The sequence below is a fragment of the Hyla sarda genome, chromosome 2, assembly GCF_029499605.1.
Source record: "Hyla sarda isolate aHylSar1 chromosome 2, aHylSar1.hap1, whole genome shotgun sequence".
NCBI lineage: Eukaryota > Metazoa > Chordata > Amphibia > Anura > Hylidae > Hyla > Hyla sarda.
In genome coordinates this window covers 236,532,793-236,553,124 of record NC_079190.1, presented here as the reverse complement: position 1 = coordinate 236,553,124, position 20,332 = coordinate 236,532,793, and the positions used below count along the sequence as shown (strand labels likewise).

The window sequence follows — 20,332 nt, the reverse complement described above, 5'->3', positions numbered from 1 at the left end:
TTTTGTTTTCACGCTGTACACTTAAAAAATTACACTTTTTCTTTATCCTGTGAGTCAATACCATTTAACCCCTTAAGGACGCAGCCTTTTTTTTTCACATCTGACCACTGTCACTTTAAGCATTAATAACTCCGGGATGCTTTTACTTTTCATTCTGATTCCAAGAAAGTTTTTTCGTAACATATTCTGCTTTATGTTAGTGCCAAAATTGTGTCGATACTTGCATCATTTATTAGTGAAAAATTCCAAAATTTGATGAAAAATTTGAAAATGTAAATTTTTTTTCAACATTTAAACTCTCTGCTTATAAGGAAAATGGACAGCTCAAATAAATGATACAGTGATTCACATACACAATATGTCTACTTTATGTTGGCATCATAAAGTTGACATGTTTTTACTTTTGGAAGACATCAGAGGGCTTCAAATTTCAGCAGCAATTTTCCAATTTTTCACAAAATTTTCAAAAATCCGAATTTTTCAGGGACCAGTTCAGTTTTGAAGTGGATTTGAGGGGCCTTCATATTAGAAATACCCCATTATAAAAACTGAACCCCTCAAAGCATTCAAAATTACATTCAGTAAGTGTGTTAACCCTTTAGGTGTTTCACAAGAATACCCGCAAAGTGAAGGAGAAAATTCTAAATCTTAATTTTTTACACTCAGATTTTCTTATAGACCCAGTTTTTGAATTTTTACAAGGGGTGAAAGGAGAGAAGTCACCCTAAAATTTGTAACCCAATTCCTCTCGAGTAAGGAAATATCTCATAGGTGTAGTGCTCTGAGGGTGCACTAGAGGGCTCAGAAGAGAAGGAGAGACAATGGGATTTTGGAGAATGAGTTCTTCCGAAAAGTTTTTTTTTTTTTTTTTTTGGGGGGGGGGGGGGGGCATGTCACATTCACAGCAAAAAAACCAAAAACACATGGCATACTATTTTGGAAACTACACCCCTAAAGGAACGTAACAAGGGGTCCAGTGAGCCTTAACACCCCACAGGTGTTTGACGACTTTTCGTTAAAGTTGGATGTGTAAATGAATAATTTTTTTACTAAAATGCTGTTTTTTCCCCAAAACTTTTACAAGGGGTAATAGGACAAAATGCCCCCCTAAAATGTGTAGCCCCATTTCTTCTAAGTATGGAAATACCCCATGTGTGGACGTCAAGTGCTCTGCTGGTGCACTACAATGCTCAGAAGAGAAGAAGCACCATTAAGCTTTTGGAGAGAGAATTTGGTTGGAATAGAAGTCGGGGGCATTGTGCATTTACAAAGACCACCGTGGTGCCAGAACACACATGTGACCCCATTTTGGAAACTACACTCCTCACAGAATTTAATAAGGGGTGCAGTGAGCATTTACACCCCACTGGCGTTTGACAGATCTTTGGAACAGTGGGCTGAGCAAATGAAAAATTTAATTTTTCATTTTCACTGACCACTGTTCCAAAAATCTGTCAGACAACTGTGGGGCATAAATGCTCACTGCACCCCTTATTACATTATGTGAGGGGTGTAGTATCCAAAACGGGGTCACATGTCAGAGGGGGGGGTATCCGTTGTTCTGGCACTATGGGGGCTTCGTAAACACATGTGGCCTTCAATTCTGGACAGATGTTCTCTTCAAAAGCCCAATGGCGCTCCTTCTCTTCTGAGCATTGTAGTTTGCCCGCAGAGCACTTTACATCCACATATGGGGTATGTTCTTACTCAGAAGAAATGGGGTTACAAATTTTTTTTTCCTATTTTCCCTTGTGAAAATGAAAAATTTAGGGTAACACCAGCATTTTAGCAAAAACATTTTTTTTTTCATTTTCCCATCCAACTTTAACGAAAATTTGTCAAATACCTGTGTGGTTTTAAGGCTTACTATACCCATTGTTACGTTCCATGAGGGGTGTAATTACTAGAATGGGGTCACATGTGGGTATTTATGTTTTTGTTTTTATGTAAGAAACACTGTAAAATCAGCCTCACTCCTGAGCCTTGTTGTACGCTCATATATGGAGTATTTCCATACTAAGGAGAAATTGTGTTACAAATTTTGGGGGCCTTTTTACCCTTACAGCATGATAATTTAACATTTTTTTTTTTTTTACACTAACAGGCTGGTGTAGACCCCAACTTTTCTATTTCATAATGGGTAAAAGGAGAAAAAGACCCCCAAAATTTGTAGTGCAATTGCTCCCAAGTACGGAAATACGCCATATGTGGCCCTACACTGTTTCCTTGAAATATGACAGGGCTCTGAAGTGAGAGAGCGCCATGCGCATTTGAGGAATAATTAGGGATTGTATAGGGGTGGACATAGTGGTATTCTACGCCAGTGATTCCCAAACAGGGTGGCTACAGCTGTTGCTAAACTCCCAGCCTGCCTGGACATTCAGTGACTGTCCGGAAATGCTGGGAGTTGTTGTTTTGCAACAGCTGGAGGCTCCGTTTTGGAAACACTACCGTAAAATAATTTTTTTATTTTTATTGGAGGGGGGGGGGGGGGGGCAGTGTAAGGGGGTGTATATGCAGTGTTTTACCCTTAATTTTGTGTTAGTGTAGTGTAGTGTTTTTAGGGTACATTCGCACTAGCGGGGGTTTACGGTGAGTTTCCCGCTAGGAGTTTGCGCCGTGGCAGAAAATTTGCCGCAGCTTAAACTTGAAGCAGGAAAATCACTGTAAACCACCCGTGTGAATGTACCCTGTACAGCTGTTGCAAAACTACAACTCCCAACATGCACAAACAGTTGTATTTTTGCAACAGCTGGAGGCACACTGGTTGGAAAACTTTCAGTTAGGTTCTGTTACCTGACTCAGTATGTTCACACCAGTGTGCCTCCAGCTGTTGCAAAACTACAATCCCCAGCATGTACTGAACGCAGAAGGGCACACTGGGACTCCCAGCATGGGTAGACAGCCTTTTGCTGTTCGTGCATGCTGGGAGTTGTAGTTTTGCAAGATTTAGAGGGCCACGGTTTAGAAACCACCGCACAGTGATCTCCAAACTGTGGCCCTCCAGATGTTGCAAAACTACAAATCCCAGCATGATCAAACGGCTGTGTGGGCATGCTGGGAGTTGTAGTTTTGCAACATCTGGAGGGCTACAGTTTAGAGACCACTGTATAGTGGTCTCCAAACGTTGCTAGGCAACTACTCACCGGCTTCCTTAGTCTGCACCAGGGAGCCGCAAGTTGAAGTCGCCGCCGATCGCAGGTAAGGGACCTTCACCGCCGGTCACGCTACAGTTCCCCCGTTCTGCCCGGAGTACACTCGGTGGGCAGAACCGAACTTTAACCCCTCCGCCCCGATCGGCTATTGGTCGGTTGCTTCTGACCGACCAAAAGCAGGAATAGGAGAGGTGGCACCCCTGCCACCTCACTCCTATGCCTTCAGGGGGACCAGGGGTGTCTTGGATCCCCCTTATTTTCTGGGTCACCGGAGACCGTATGACCCTAAATTGCCTACGTGTCTCCGGACCCCCCCGGCGATGTGCCAGGATGCCTGCTGAATGATTTCGGGAGTACCCATACGTCCTACATCCTTAAGGACTCAGGATGCAGGTGCATACGCCCTGCGTCCTGAAGAGGTTAAAAGATAAAATTGTTACATGATTTTCTTTTTTTGTACTGCTTTAAAAAATATTAAAAAATTATAATAATAATTTAAGTATATCTGTCATAATGTTTTAAATAATGTACAAAATAACATTATATGTATATTTGTAATATACATTGGTTAAAAATGTGCATATTTTTATCCCTGCAGCTATTGCCTTTGCGTCTCTGTGAGACCAAATACAGGAAGTGTGGGTGGACAAGCAGGGCTCTCTGCAGTGAGGCTGTGTGACACCCCCCGACTCACACAGCAGGATGATTGACAAGCCAGGAGCCTGCACAGTGCCCTGCTTGTCCAGCCCACCCTTCCTGTATTTCGTCTTTTCACAGAGACACAAAGGCAATAGCTGCAGGGACAGCATTTTTTTCACCCAAAAATATATATTTCTTAACCAATGGATAGTACAAATATACATATAATGGAATTGTCTACATTATATAAAAAGTTTTTGCAAATGACAGGCACACTTTAATAAAATAAGACCCTTTTCACACAGCCGTTGTGCCCCATCAGAAAACGTCTGTTAGGCTCTTTCTTTTTTCTTCATGCCTTTAAAGGGGTATTTTTCAGTGAAACATTTCTTTCATATCGACTGCCTCCAGAAAGTTAAACAGATTTGTAAATTACTTCTATTAAAAAATATTTGTCCTACCAGTACTTATCAGATGCTGAAGTGGAGTTGTCTTTTTCTGTCTGACAACAGTGCTCTCTGCTGACACCTCTCTGCAGGAGGTTTGCTATGGGGATTTGGTCCTACTCTGGACAGTTCCTGAGACAGACAGAGGTGTCAGCAGAGCGCACTGTTAGACCGAAAAGAACAACTCAATTTAAGCAGCTGATAAGTACTGGTAGGATTAAGATTTTTTTTTTTTTATAGAAGTAATTTGCTAATCTGTTTAACTTTCTGGAGCCAGTTGATATGAAATATTTGTTTTTTACTGGAATACCCCTTTAACGTCCGTTATCCGGATGGGGCACAACGGGTCCCGACAGATCCCATTTACTATTATGGGGTCTGTCGGGCGCTGTTTTTTGTTTAAACAGGAGTAGCAGAAGAAAAAGACGTTGCTTGATGTATTTTTTTCTCCTGCTATTCTCCCGTTTCTCTGACGTTCGTTACACTGCCGTGTTCAAACGGCAGTGTGAAAGGAGCCTAAGTATGTTTACAATTACCTTATTTTGAGAACCTTATTTTTCCGAATAAGGGGCGGTATGGGTGCTCAATTTTTGCAAAGTGATCTTAAGTTTTTATCGATTCCACTTTTGCATATATGTAACTTTTAACATTAACATTATATTTTCATTGTTCTGACACTTATGCAAGCACAGATGCCAAATATGTTTATTTTTTTATATCATAAAAAAAAATTTTACACTATTTTGGTTAAATGGGAAAAAGGGGCGATTAAAATTTTTTGTCAGTGGGTGGGTGGGGGGTATTATTTACATTTTTTTGAAACTTTTTTATCATTATTATTAGTGTTTTCCTTCTGGCAGACCAGAGAAGGTGATCCCTTGAAAGAGGCATGGGGCAGGTGGTGCGCAAGGAACCAGAGCATCAGGATATACATTTATGTCCTTAATTGGGTTACCTTGGTGATTTCCTAGCTTCTAATAACTTCAATATCTAACTACAAATAAATTCATACATATTTACATAAGTAGAGAGTGCAAGTGGAATTTGGACTTTCCATATCCCCATTATTAGGTTCGTATTTACTATTTTCAGTGAATTAACGGTTCAATTAACCTTTCAATTAAAACCACTTTGGTTTTATCCTGTTTTTGTGATGTTGATTAGTCACACGATTTGTCTCAGTTGTCTCAGACCTTTCCTCTTGTCTTTTGCTTTAGATTTTTTTCTAAATCTACACCAGCCTAGACCTGGCATACATAAGTGGCTGTGGAAAGCATTTTTAAAAAGTTGCACATTTTGGCGCAACAGGTTAAAAAGTCACAGAGGAAGAACTATACAAAGTAGTGCACTGAATTTGAAATAAAATAAAAAAAATGTGTTTTTGCACCATATTTATCACATGCCATGTGAACATTTACTAAATCTGATATACATACACTTTGCCACCACACAAATTAAAGGGGTTCTACGCCCCTGTCCAAAGGATAAGATGCACCCAATGACAGGGGTGCTGCAGGAGAGATCACGGGGGTTCCTAGCGGCAGGACCCCGCAATCAGACATCTAATCCCCTATCTTTTGGATAGGGGATAACAAGTCTAGGGGCGGAGTACCCCTTTAAAGGTGTAGGAAAATCATTCACCTACACCACCCTTGATCAACATAATTCTAAGGCTATGTTCACACGGCAGAATATCTGCACTGAAAGTTTCCTTGTAAACATTCCCGCCAACAGCGGCGCGCCGGCAGACATGTCTATTCTTTCTGCGGACTCCGGAATTGGGATTTCCAAAGCAGAAGCATCTGCTATGGAAATTCCACCGTGTGCACAGCGCAGCAGAATCCCATTCATATTGATGGAACTCTGCTGCTGCAGAATCTCCGAGTGGAATACCGCATTAGTATGTCTGATAACATGTGTGTCAACTACTGACTGCCATTTACCAATCTTGTAATGTTCTACTTCCAGCAGAAACAACATATATCACATACAAAATGTTAAGCTAGCAAACATGACAACAGGTTTCAATTTTCAATTCTGGCAATAAAATGTGGAAGGGAATGGTATTAAGAATAATTATGTGAACAGGCCCTGAAGCTTAAGTCAGGTTAACATTTTAAATGTGTTTTTATAAAGCAAAGCTTTATGATTCTCCGCTTTCCTGGATCCATTCCAAGTTTGAGAAGAAGAAAATAAGAAGAGAAGAAAATGTAAAGTGTGAACACAGCGTAAGTTTGTTTCTGCAAGAGAGAAACTTTCTTCTATTCACTAATTGAACACACCTAGTTAGCTACGCAACTGCTAATCATGTCAGAATAAAACAAGTCTTGAGAAGTGATAAATAAATGACAAACTCTACAGCATTATAAAATATATATATGCAATGGGACACTCAGACAATTACCTGTAGAAATACAACTTCTGAGGTTACTTGAGGATAAAAAGAAAGGAAAAAATACGTGTTTGCTAAAATATAATTTTATAAAATGTTTAAGATCTAGCCATTGAAGAACTTTAATGGTCATAAAAAGTATTTCCCTTTAACCCATTCCTGCCATAGCAAGGTTATATTGGTGCTATTTTTTTCTCCATCTTCAACCTCAAAGATTGGTCACTTTTTTTCTGTAGTCATATGGAGGGAGATTTATCAAAACCTGTCCAGTGGAAAGTTGCCCAGTTGCCCATAGCAACCAATCAGATCACTACTTTCATTTTCAACAAGGCCTCTGAAAAATGAAAGAAGCGATCTGATTGGTTGATATGGGCAACTTTCCCCCTATACAGGTTTTAATAAATCTCCCCCATAGAGATTTATGAAAACCTGTGCAAAGGAAAAGTTGCCCATAGCAACCAATCAGATTACTTCTTTCATTTTGCAGAGGCTTTGTTGAAAATGAAAGAAGCAATCTGATTGGTTGCTATGGGCAATTGGGCAACTTTTCCTTTGCACAGGTTTTGATAAATCTCCCCCATAGTGGATAGCGTTATTTGTGTGGTTGAATGAAAAAAAGCAATTCTGACCTATAAATGACATATCTTTATTCTCCAGTTCAGTATAATGCAGCAATTGAAAATGTATACAGTTTGTTACATTTTACTACTTTTGAAATGTAAAACATAAAACAAAAAAAAATACAAAAAACATACCAATACTTTTGGTAGTGTGTAACATACTGCTATCCTAGTACACCTCTGACACCATGCAAAATTGAAAATAGGTTTGATATCCTACTATTTTACATTTATGAGTCTTATCTTAAAGGGGTACTCCGGTGGAAAACACATTTTTTTTAAATCAACTGGTGCCAGAAAGTTAAACAGATTTGTAAATTACTTCTATAACAAATCTTAATCTTTCCAGTACTTATGAGCAGGAGAGGTTTCCTATGCAGATTTGATACTGCTCTGGACAGCTCCTGACATGGACAAAGGTGTCAGCAGAAAGCACTGTGGTCAGACAGAAGAGAAATTAAAGGGGTACTCCAGTGAAAACCTTTTTTCTTTTAAATCAACTGGTGGCAGAAAGTTAAACATATTTGTAAATGACTTCTATTAAAAAATCTTAATCCTTCCAGTACTTATTAGCTGCTGAATGCTACAGAGGAAATTCCTTTCTTTTTGGAACACTGATGACATCACGAACACAGTGCTCTCTGCTGACATCTCTGTCCATTTTAGCAACCATGCATAGCAGATGTATGCTAAGGGCAGCATGGTAGCTCAGTGGTTAGCACTGCTGCCTGGCAGTGCTGGGGACTTTGGTTCAAATCCCACTAAGGACAACAATAAATAAAGCATCATTATTATTATAATAATGGTTGTGATGTCATCAGAGAGCATTCCAAAAAGAAAAGAATTTCCTCTGTAGTATTCAGCAGCTAATAAGTACAGGAAGGATTAAGATTTTTTAATAGAAGTAATTTACAAATATGTTTAACTTTCTGCCACCAGTTGATTTAAAAGAAAAAAAGTTTTCACCGGAGTGCCCCTTTAACCCCTTAAGGACTCAGCCCATTTTGGCCTTAAGGACTCAGACAATTTAATTTTTACGTTTTCATTTTTTCCTCCTCGCCTTCTAAAAATCATAACTCTTTTATATTTTCATCCACAGACTAGTATGAGGGCTTGTTTTTTGCGCGACCAGTTGTCCTTTGTAATGACATCACTCATTATATCATAAAATGTATGGCGCAACCAAAAAACACTATTTTTGTGGGGAAATTAAAACGAAAAACGCAATTTTGCTAATTTTGGAAGGTTTCATTTTCACGCTGTACAATTTATGGTAAAAATGACATGTGTTTTTTATTCTGAGGGTCAATACGATTAAAATGATACCCATTATTATATACTTTTATATTATTGTTGCGCTTAAAAAAAATCACAAACTTTTTAACCAAATTAGTACGTTTATAATCCCTTTATTTTGATGACCTATAACTTTTTTATTTTTCCGTATAAGCGGCGGTATGGGGGCTCATTTTTTGCGCCATGATCTGTACTTTTTTTTGATACCACACTTGCATATAAAAAACTTTTAATACATTTTTTATAATTTTTTTTTTTAATAAAATGTATTAAAAAAGTAGGAATTTTGGACTTTTAAAATTTTTTTTTGTTCACGCCGTTCACCGTACGGGATCATTAACATTTTATTTTAATAGTTCGGACATTTACGCACGCGGCGATACCAAATATGTCTAAAAAAAATGTTTTTTTACGCTTTTTGGGGGTAAAATAGGAAAAACGGACGTTTTACTTTTTTATTGGGGGAGGGGATTTTTCACTTTTTTTTTACTTTTACTTTTACATTTTTTTACATTTTTTTTTACACTTGAATAGTCCCCATAGGGGACTATTCATAGCAATACCATGATTGCTAATACTGATCTGTTCTATGTATAGGACATAGAACAGATCAGTATTATCGGTCATCTCCTGCTCTGGTCTGCTCGATCTCAGACCAGAGCAGGAGACGCCGGGAGCCGCACGGAGGAAGGTGAGGGGACCTCCGTGCGGCGTTATGAATGATCGGATCCCCGCAGCAGCGCTGCGGGCGATCCGATCGTTCATTTTAATCGCGAACTGCCGCAGATGCCGGGATCTGTATTGATCCCGGCACCTGAGGGGTTAATGGCGGACGCCCGCGAGATCGCGGGCGTTGGCCATTGCCGGCGGGTCCCTGGCTGCGATCAGCAGCCGGGATCAGCCGCGCATGACACGGGCATCGCTCCGATGCCCGCGGTTATGCTTAGGACGTAAATGTACGTCCTGGTGCGTTAAGTACCACCTCACCAGGACGTACATTTACGTCCTGCGTCCTTAAGGGGTTAAAAAAAAAAAAAAAAAAAAAAACTTCCTGGGGAGCATACAGCAGTTGATGAGTACCGGAAGTATTAAGATTTTTAAATAGAAGTAATTTACAAACCTTTTTTAAAGTTCTGGCACCAGTTGATTTAGAAAAAAATTGTTTTCCACCAGAGTACTCCTTTAAGTAGTCTTATCCTGATGTTCCCTTCCATCTGCCCTCTACTTCTTACTAACATACAACTGGAAAGGCATCAAATGCATAGGGGGCAGATGGAAAGGAGAATAACTGCAGAATCATATTACCTGAAATGTGTAGCCTATGAACACAGACACATAGGTGTTAATAGGAGCTGTGGACACAACACATTAATCTTCCTCAATTTTATGTAACATACATTGACAAAATTAAAATGGTTGCACGTGGACAGAACACTATTAACTTCTAAAGAATAATAAATAAGAGTTGCCCTCTTATAGGCAATCTGTCAGCTCTATACCATGCTCAGATCTGCAGACATGGGCAGATAGCTGTCCTGCATGATCCAGCACAGAGCATTGTACATCAGTTATGCAAAACTGTGAGGGATTGGGGAGGGAGGAGCTGTGCATGTTGTCGATCAGCATTGTCTCTTTGTGTGCCCTCACTTCACACACAATGGGTCCCGGCTGCCAACAGGAGCCGAGACATAGCAGCTAATAGTGGACATCATTCGTCACTAACCCTATAGATGCCATGATTAATGCCAATCACAGCCTCTATAGTGAACATGAACCCACTGCAATTGCAAATGGCTGCCGGAGGTCTATTACAAGCCTCTTCCATGCAGGATGGTCAAGCTTCTTGTGCAGCCTGCAGTGCCAGCGCCAATAGTATTCATCAGTACTATGCTATTACATAGTACTGAACAGTACATAGCAATCTAATAATTGCTATTGATAGTCCCCTATTGGGGACTTAAAGGGTGCATTCACAAGTATAGTATATAGTATAACATAACCCTTATTTTTTCATCCACAGACCCATGGGGGCTTGTTTTTTGTGGGACCAATTGTACTGTATATTGACACTTTTTCATTTGATCATAAAATGAATGTTGCAATGAAGAAATATTATTTGTGAGAGGGAAATTGAAAAGAAAACACTTATTTTACAAACATTTTGGGGGGTTGCGTTTGTGAACAGTGCACTTTAGGTTCTTTTTATTCTATGCGTCAATACGATTAAAATGATAACCATGTTTACATGTTTATGTTACTGTAAAAATAAATTTTTGGTATAAAATGAGTATGCTTAAAATTGTCCTTTTCTGACCACTATAACTTGCTTATTTTTCCCTCTACGCTGCTGCATGAGGGCTCATTTTGTGTGCCGTAATCTGTAGTTTGCATCGGTACCATGTAACATTTTGATCACTTTTATATTGAATTTTTTTGTGATATGACCAAAAATCGGAAATTTTGGACTTGGTATTTTTATTTACATTTATGCCGTTTCTCGTACAGGATTATTACAATTATATTTAATATAGTTCGGATATTTCCCCACACACGATACCAAATATGTTTGCTTATTACATTTTTAATTTGTAAAATGGGAAGCAGGTCATTACATTTTTTATCGGTCGAGGTGCTTTTTCACATTCATTCATATATATATATATTTTAAATAAAGGAGACCATATGAGAAGATTGCTGGCAGGGGGCTGATAAATAGAGCTTCGGCGGCCATCTTAAATAATCAGACCCCCCACAATCTCGCTGCAGGTGGTCCAATGAGTCTCAACAGATACTGCAACTGGTTTAGGTGCAATAATCAGCATTGATCGCATCATCTAAAGGGTTAACAGCAAATATCTGCAGGATCGCTGATGTCCGCCATTTATATGAAGTGCGCTCATGAGCTGAGCGCGCTTCATACCCTATGAGTTCCCGATACTATCAGCAACCATGACACGTGGCTAACGCTGGACACCGCCGATCGGCCTGATGTCCAGCATCAACCTTTTAGAAGCCACTACCAAAGATGATAAGATGAAAAGTAATCCTGGCTAGCTCAGTGTCCCGATCAGCTGAGAGGATGGCAGGAGGTCTCTTAACTGGCTCCCCGCCATTCCATTGGTGCCCCGACAATCCAGTCAGCCATGGTGGCTAGAGCAAAATCCTATAAACTTATGGCATCGCCACGCGTGTGTAATTTTCTGGACAATTAAAATATAACATTTATGCCATGCGGTAAATGGCATAAATATAAAAAATGCCAAACCCCAGAATTGCATTTTTTTTATCATGTCATATCCCAGAAAAAATAGTAAAAAGCAAAAAGTCTGATTAATTCCACAATGGTACTGATAAAAACAACAGATTATGGCCCAAAAAATTAGCCCCTCGCTGGTATACAAAAAAAATCAATTCAGAGGTAAAAACATGGCAAAGCAAAGATATATACATTTTTTAAGTTTAGAACTTTTTTTAATTAGTAAAACACGGCGGAAACCATACAAAATTGGTATTGCTGTAATTGGACTGACCCAAAGTATAAAGTAAAGTCAAGATAACGTGTTAATTTGACCACACGCTGAATATCGTAAAAAAGTTCCTTGGCTGAACTTGATGGATTCAGGTCTTTTTTTCAACCGTACTAACTATAACTCAGTAACAGGCTTCACTGCTTTTACTATCAAGTTGCACTGCATGTGTAAGAACAACATCAGTTCTTAAGCCCTTAAGGACATGGCCCATTTTGGCCTTAAGGACCAAGCCAATTTTACTTTTTTTGTTTTTTCCTCATCTCCTTTTAAAATCCATAATTCTTTTATTTTTTCACCTACAGACCCATATGAGGGCTTTTTTTTGTAAGAACACAGTTCAAAGGGCCTGCCACAATTCACACAATGCAGTGTATAGTCCAACAAGTGAGTTTCACCTCTCCCTCCAGCTACAATATATTCACACACTATATAAAAGCATTTAAGAAGTGCCCATCATATATAGACCCAGCCGGGTAGTAACGCACGATTACGATGTTCGTTTCTGGTTATTTCAGTTGTTTTTATTTTAGGGACTTCATCATAAATCTAACAAAGTGGAGCTTAGCACATCAACAGACGAATCTGAGATCTTCCTCCTACTCAACACCTTGGACGCAACAGCGTTTCGGGAGCGTGCCCCCTTAGTCATGCGTACCAGGTGTGTATTATATAGCAAAATAAATAAGCACCTGTTCACATAGACATAGTAGTAATAGAAAAAACCGCATGCAATTACTTCAAAGTCAATTCACATTAACTTAAGTGCTACCATCCTATAGAAATGCTTTTAAACTACATATTTTGTCCAAACTATGCTGAAAAATACTATCCAATTCTGTAATCCAATAGTATGCTCTCTGCAGTAAGCGCCTGTTATTAAGATTCTCATTTGCCAACTCTGGGATCTCCTCCAGTATTAACCATTTGAGTGCTGTAATAGAATGACCACATTCATGAAAATGTCGAGCATCAGTACTCTCCATAACTTGATACCGCCATTTTTTTCTGTACCAAGAAATTTCCTAATAACAGACTTCAATGAGACAGGTTTTAATCATCCTGGCTGTTTGACATATGTGAGTCCGCACAGACATTTGAGGATGTATATTACATTTTTAGTTGTACAGGTATAAAAACCTTTATGCATAATAAAATGAACTTTTGATGGATGGTAACATTTTTCTCCTTTAATTATGCCACTACAATGGCCGCAATTTAAACAGGGAAAGGTACCTTTACATCTACTAGCCAAAAAAGTCTGGCGACTAATTTTCTTTACTGCTACATCACTTTTAATATGTTTTCACCTATCGACTGGCCTTTTTTGTAAGCAAACATCGAAGGGTCCTTAAATGATTTACCATAATTTTTATCTGTCTGTAATATATGCCAATTCCTCAGAATGGCTTTTTTAACAATACATGCTCTCTTGTCGTACGTTCCCAAATACATTGCACGATCCTGTACTTTTTATGTTTTTGACTCAATAGTTTTTTTTTCAATAAATTGTTTCTATTCATCTTTTAGACTTTCTCACCTTCACTTATTATTTGTTTAGCATCATATCCCTTTTCAATGAATGTACTAGTTTCCCTTTACTGATTACATATTCTTGATCGGAGCCAGTAATACGTCAGGCTCTGATAAATTGACTTCGTGCAGACCTTTGAACGCGGTAGGTGTATAGAAACTTTTTTTATGTAAAGTATTATTTACATCTGTCGGCTTTATATACATTGCTGTATGAAAGCCTCCAGGTGTCCGTCTAATTTCAATGTCCAAAAAATGGATATGATCACTACTATAATTTAACCTAAATGTTCTAGTTTTATTAAAATTTTCTACAAACATTAATTGATATTGTCATCTCCCTTCCACATCATGAACATATCATCCACGTAGTGAAGCCACGTGGATGGTGTTTTCAGTGAGGTGTCACTAAACACATACCGCTGTTCAAAGTCTGCCATAAAGGCATTAGCGACACTAGGTGCCACCGAGGACACCATAGATAAGCCATAAGTTTGTAAATAATAAATACAATCAAAATAGAAATAATTCAAAGTAAGTGCCACGTCAAGCAAACCCATCAAAAATGCAATTTTCTGATTGAGGCAGGGATGCAGGAATGCTGCATCCCCGCCTCTCCCATAGAACTACATGGAGGAGGCGTGTTCGCTTCCTGCACGGAAGAGGTGCAGCAGAGCTGGGGCCCAGCATTTGGACCCCCAGTGATCAGACACTTATTTCCTATCCTGTGGATAGGGGATAAGTTTATTTTACTGCAGATTTCCTTTTCAGAAGTTTGCTTCTGAAAGTAATAGTAAAATGTTGTATTTCCAGACAAAAGTGCATGAAATACAAAGAATAAAAAACAAATAGGCATTTTAAAACTGTATTGTTAGTAAATAAAGTGTAATCTGTAGTTGCAACAACCTAAGCAAACACTTTTCATAAGTAGTCATTTAAATAAAAAGTCAGGGTAAAGAAACGGAAGAGAAATCTAAATAAAATATTTGGTGTGACCACCCTTTGCCTTCAAAACAGCAGCAATTCTTGTAAGCACACTTTTAAAGGAAATTTCAAGTGAAGTTGTTCCAAACATCTTTAAGAACTAACCAGATTTTTTGTAGATGTAGGCATGCTTAATACCTTTTATATTTTCATGAATTCCCAGAAAGCCTTGATAATTTTGAGTTCCAGGACATCTTGTTCTTTACGCTGAAGATAGTTTCTAATGACATTGGCTGTATATGTTTGGGGTGATTGAGTGGCTCTAAATTTATTCTGCAGCATGAAAAATGCCTCCCTGATGGTATTACATAATGGGTCAGTATCTGCCTGTATTTCTCAGCATTGAGGACACCATTAATCCTTACCAAATCACAAACTCCATTTGCTGAAATGCTGCACCAAACTTGCCAGGCACGTCCACCATGCTTCATTGTTGCCTACAGACACTCATTATTGTACCGATCTCCAGCCCTTCAATGAACAAACTGACTTCTGCTACAGCCCAGTATTTCAAATTTTGCTGCCTCAATCCAGAGCACCTACTGCCAGTTTTCTACACCCCTATGTTTTTGCGCATAGTTAAGTCAAGTGACCTTGTTTCCATGACAAAGGTCTGGCTTTCTGGCTGCAGTTCTTCCCTGGAGACCACTTCTTACCAGACAACTCCAAAAAAATAAATGGGTGTACCTGGGTCTTTCTGGTTTGTGGCAGATCTGAGCTGAGGGCACTGCTGGACATCTTCCAATTTTAAAGGAAGCATGGTATGGGTTTCTTCTTCTGCACTGCAAGTTTTCTTTGTTCACTGCATCTATGATGCTCTAAGATGCTCTTTTCTTTAAGCTCTTTTCAAGCTCATCCAGAAACTCAAGTTTGCTTTGAAATCTTTGGAAGGAAGTACTCTTGCTGATGCAGTATACCAACCTTGTGTTTTGTTGCTGCTCAGTCTTTCCATGGTGTTTGACCTGTGACAAAGGTTTCCCTGTATTTTTATTCTCACACAGATACCAACCAAACAGCAACAGCCTGACGTTACCAGGGTGGACGAGGAACATTGTTACGTGCCCTCCCCAGCCTAAATAACGCCAGCCTGCTACGGCCATTTTTGACGCTCTGGGCCTGTTCCTACTGGCTCCTCCCGACACCCTTGTGGCAGGGGGTACCAGGGTAATAATTGGGGGTTAGCTCTAGGAAGATTTATCAAGGGATTTAAGCAGCTTTTTTTCTTACAAAAGTCGCACAAAAATGTGCGCTTAAGCAATTTTTTGTGCGACTTTTGTGGGTAAGCAAAAAATACCAATCTGCCCTACCTAAGCAATTTTCAGTTTTTACTTTGCAGTGGCTTTGGATTTATCATTGCGAAAGTCGTACTTAAAGAGTACCTGTCATCATCTAAACTTTCCCTAATCCCCCTCCCCATCTGTCCCTTACTCTAACTATGCCTATCCCTGTGTTTATTAAGATTTAAAACGCAGTGGAAATACCTTTTTTTATCCCTCTTCATTAGCTCAGGAGCACTGTCTTTCTGTTGCAAAACTACAACTCCCAGCATGCCCAGACAGCCAACAGCTGTCCAGACATGCTGGGAGTTGTAGTTTTGCAACAGCTGGAGGCACCCTGGTTGGGAAACACTGACTAACATACAGACTAAGTACAGGTGAGGGACGGCAGCCTGTCTCTCTCTCTCCTGTGTCTCTCTGCACTAAAAAGTCAATGCTGAGAACCAGGGGCTGAGGGAGCAATTACAGAGGCAGTGATTAAGATGAATGTCAGGGGGGGGGGCACAGAGCTGGGAGTGCAGTGAGATAATACAATGTATAAGATAACGTGTGGTGAGGGGCAGGGGGGAAGGGGGAGGTGACTGGCTGTTATATGAGAGGCATGTGCAGGCTTGTAGCTCACCGGCTGGGAGCGAGTCCTGAGCTGAGAATACTGAACTTCCGGTGGAAGGACCAGAGCCCTTCAGCATTAGTCCTAAAAGCTGTACACTTACTATGAAAAGCATAGGATGCTGCTTGCAGACCAGGCATAGAAGAGTGACCCCTAGTGGCCAAAAGTATAAAATGAAAAAACTAGTATAAATATTAATATTTTTTAATGAAGATATATTACAATATCTCTTCATTAATGATTATGAACAACATATTAAAAGTTTTTGTTGATGACAGGTACTCTTTAAGCAAATAAAAGTCGCAAAGCCCCTTCAAAAAGTCGCAAGTGTAAGCAAGGTCAGGCCTGGCTTACAAACTTGCCTATGAGAGCATTTTCAAAAAGTTGCACAAAAAGTGCAACTTTTTTTACTTTCATTTTCACAGGCACGTTGGGACTAGCAGGTAGAAGTTGTCAGGAGGATGATAAGCTTGTCACCCGCCTGCACATCTCCCTCCCACGCAACACTACTACAACTCCCAGCATGTCCTTACTGTAAGGACATGCTGGGAATTGTAGTTGTGTAGCATGGGGGGGGGGGGGGGGGAGTCTGTTAGATGGGCGGACAGATGACAAGCTTGTCCCCCGCCCGTGCCGCATTACTACAACTCACAGCATGCCCTTACTGTAAGAGCATGCTGGGAGTTGTAGTTATGCAGTGGGGGCAGGTGACAAGCTTGTCACCCGCTTACACATCTCCCCCCAGCCCTGCTGCATGACTATAACTTCCATTATGTCCTTACTGTAAGGGCATGTTGGGAGTTGTGATGTCATGCGGTGCTGTGCGGGCGGGTTACAATAAATGTACTAACCTATTTTTCTTGTTTTTTTTCCCTTCTCATTTCAGATCCGTGTATCCTGTGGACTATGAAGTTGACCAGTGTTTTTTTTTTTTGTTTGTTTGTTTAATGTTAATAAAATGGTTAACGAGGGCTTGTGAGGGAGTGTTTTTTTTTTTTTTTGGAATAAAAGTTTTTTAAACTTTTTTATTTTATTTACAGGCTTAGTAGTGGTAGCTGTCATTACTAAGCCAGGGCTTAGCGTTAGCAACAAAAACAGCTAGCGCTAACCCCCAATTAATACCCGGGTACCCACCGCCACAAGGGTGCCAGGTACCAACAGGCCTGGAGCGTCAAAAATGGAACTCCTGGGCCTAGGCAGTGACAGGCTGGCATTATTTAGGCTGTGGAGTGCCAGTAATAATGGTCCTTGCCCACATTGGTAACAACAGGCTGGCTGCTTGGTTGGTATTTGGCTGAGAATGAAAATATGGGGAATCGTATGAGTTTTTTCCCCCCCTTAAATAAATAAATAATAAAAGAAAAAGGCATAGGGTTCCCTGTATTTTTATTCTCAGACAGATACCAACCAAACAGCAACAGCCTGACGTTACCAGGGTGGGCGAGGAACATTGTTACGGGCCCTCCCCAGCGCCAATTTTTGACGCTCTGGGCCTGTTCCTACTGGCTCCTCCCGACACCCCTGTGGCAGGGGGTACCAGGGTAATAATTGGGGGTTAGCTCTAGCTGTTTTTGGGGCTAACGCTAAGCCCCGGCTTAGTATTGGACTCTGTCTATAAGACGGCTTCCACTACTAAGCCTTTAAAGTGAATAAAAAAATAAAATAAACACGTTTAAAAAACTTTTATTCCCAAAAAACACTCCCCCCACAAGCCTTCGTTATAAAATGTTGTTAAAATGTAAAAAAAAAAAAAAAAACGCTGGTCATTGTAGTCCACCAAATCTAAAGTAGCCCACCTACAGGATAGATTGATCTGAACTGAAAAAGAAAAAAAAAAAAAAGGGTTAGTATATTTAGGGGGAAGAAAATTTAAAGGGGTATTCCAGGCAAAAACTTTTTTTTTTATATATCAACTGGCTCCGGAAAGTTAAAAAGATTTGTAAATTACTTCTATTAAAAAATCTTAATCCTTCCAATAGTTATTAGCTTCTGAAGTTGAGTTGCTGTTTTCTGTCTAACTGCTTTCTGATGACTCACGTCCCGGGAGCTGTCCAGCTCCTATGGGGATATTTTCCCATCATGCAAGGGATATTCTCCCATCATGCACAGCTCCCGGGACGTGACATCATCATTGAGCAGTTAGACAGAAAACTTCAGAAGCTAATAACTACTGGAAGGATTAAGATTTTTTAATAGAAGTAATTTACAAATCTGTATAACTTTCCGGAGCCAGTTGATATATAAAAAAAAGTTTTTGCCTGGAATATCCCTTTAATAAACACACATACATTTTTTGCTTATGTGTGTTAAGAAAATGGTATTCCAAAGTGATTTTATTGTGTTTTGCTTATGTGAGCCAAATTTATCAACCCCCGTGATAGTATAATAAATATGTCATACATAAGCAAACAAAAAAAAAAAAAAAAAATGCCTACAGAACTCGCTTACCAAAAGCAAACAATGATAAATGTCCCCATGGTCTTTCAATCTCACCTTTGTAGCAGAGTTTGGCTGTTCCTTGAACAGTTTAAAGCCTTCTACACAGTTGTTTCTGTTAATGATTGTATTTGAACCTACATATGCAAATGATTCATATAAGCAATTGGTGTGATTGGTTAATTATACGCTTGACTACAATGTGCCTAGAAGATCTGAAGTTGTTTTGAAGACAAAAGGGGGTCATACAAAATATTGATTTGGTTCAAATTTCTCACTTTGCTTTTGGTTAAAAGATAAATAAAATATTAACACTTCTATTTATTTATTTATTTTTAAAGCATTCTTACTTTGCAGCATTTTTTTCCATCCATGCCTGTCTTCTGTAAATATGTAACTAAGCCCAAATAATTTAAATTTAATGAGAATTTCATTATGTATATTAAACAGCAAAAATTCTAAATACTTGGATTTCTACATTGCTACTCATAAATAAACTTCAGAGCAATGACCTACAAACCTTTCAGCACCATGTGTAACAGTCACTAAAAATGTTGATCTTACCATACGCAATGGCCTCTGTCTTTGTGCGTGTTGTTCACATATCAAGCAGCAGACAGTTGAACAGAATGGCAGGTACACAGAGCAGAAAGAATTTGATCTGCTGTCAGATTTAACAATTAGCCCTTCAGCACAAAGTAACATAACCCTAGTTTGTTGTAAATGTCTACACATGGGTTCTCTTAAAACAGTGGTTCTCAACCTTTTTCGCGACTGTACCCTCAAAGGGTGAAAGTATGTCTGCGGGTAGCCCTCGAGTGGAACTTACGCACGAGGGGTACCTGCGGAAAAAATATGTTATAAAAGTGCTTAATTTCATAATGGCATGTGCTTACCTTTCCAATGTGATACTTAAAGGACAACTGTAGTGCAAGACTTTTATATATTGCTGTGCCCGGGCTGCAAAAATAAACAAAATAAACTTTAACATACCTTCCTACATGCCCCCGTTAGTCTGGTACCGGCCTCACGGTCCAGCGGTGCGAACCTCATTCAACTTCCTGGGGACGGAGACGTCACAAAGCCGCCGGCGTATCACCGGCCGCAGCGATGTCCCGCCCTGGCCCGTGATAGGCTGAGCACACAGTCATGTAAGATGTCGGCCAGAGCTCCTTACAGCCTATCACCGGCAGGACATCGCTGTGGTTCTGTGACGTCTCCGTCCCCAGGAAGTTGAATGAGGTTCACACCGCTGGACCGTGAGGCTGGTAGCGGACCAATGGGGGCACGTAGGAAGGTATGTTAAAGTTTATTTTGTTTATTTTTGCAGCCTGGGCACAGCAATATATAAAAGTATTGCACTGCAGTTGTCCTTGTGCCATTATTCCCCCCTCTACCTTAATCCCCTTGTGCCATT

The 20,332-nt window shown here is 39.7% G+C and overlaps 1 protein-coding gene across 1 annotated transcript in view; it reads right to left on the bottom strand.

Annotated features, from left to right (window-relative positions):
- The window catches only part of BRIP1 (BRCA1 interacting helicase 1), a 494,893-nt gene that overhangs the window by 81,913 nt on the left and 392,648 nt on the right, over positions 1-20,332 (bottom strand). The window lies entirely within an intron of this gene.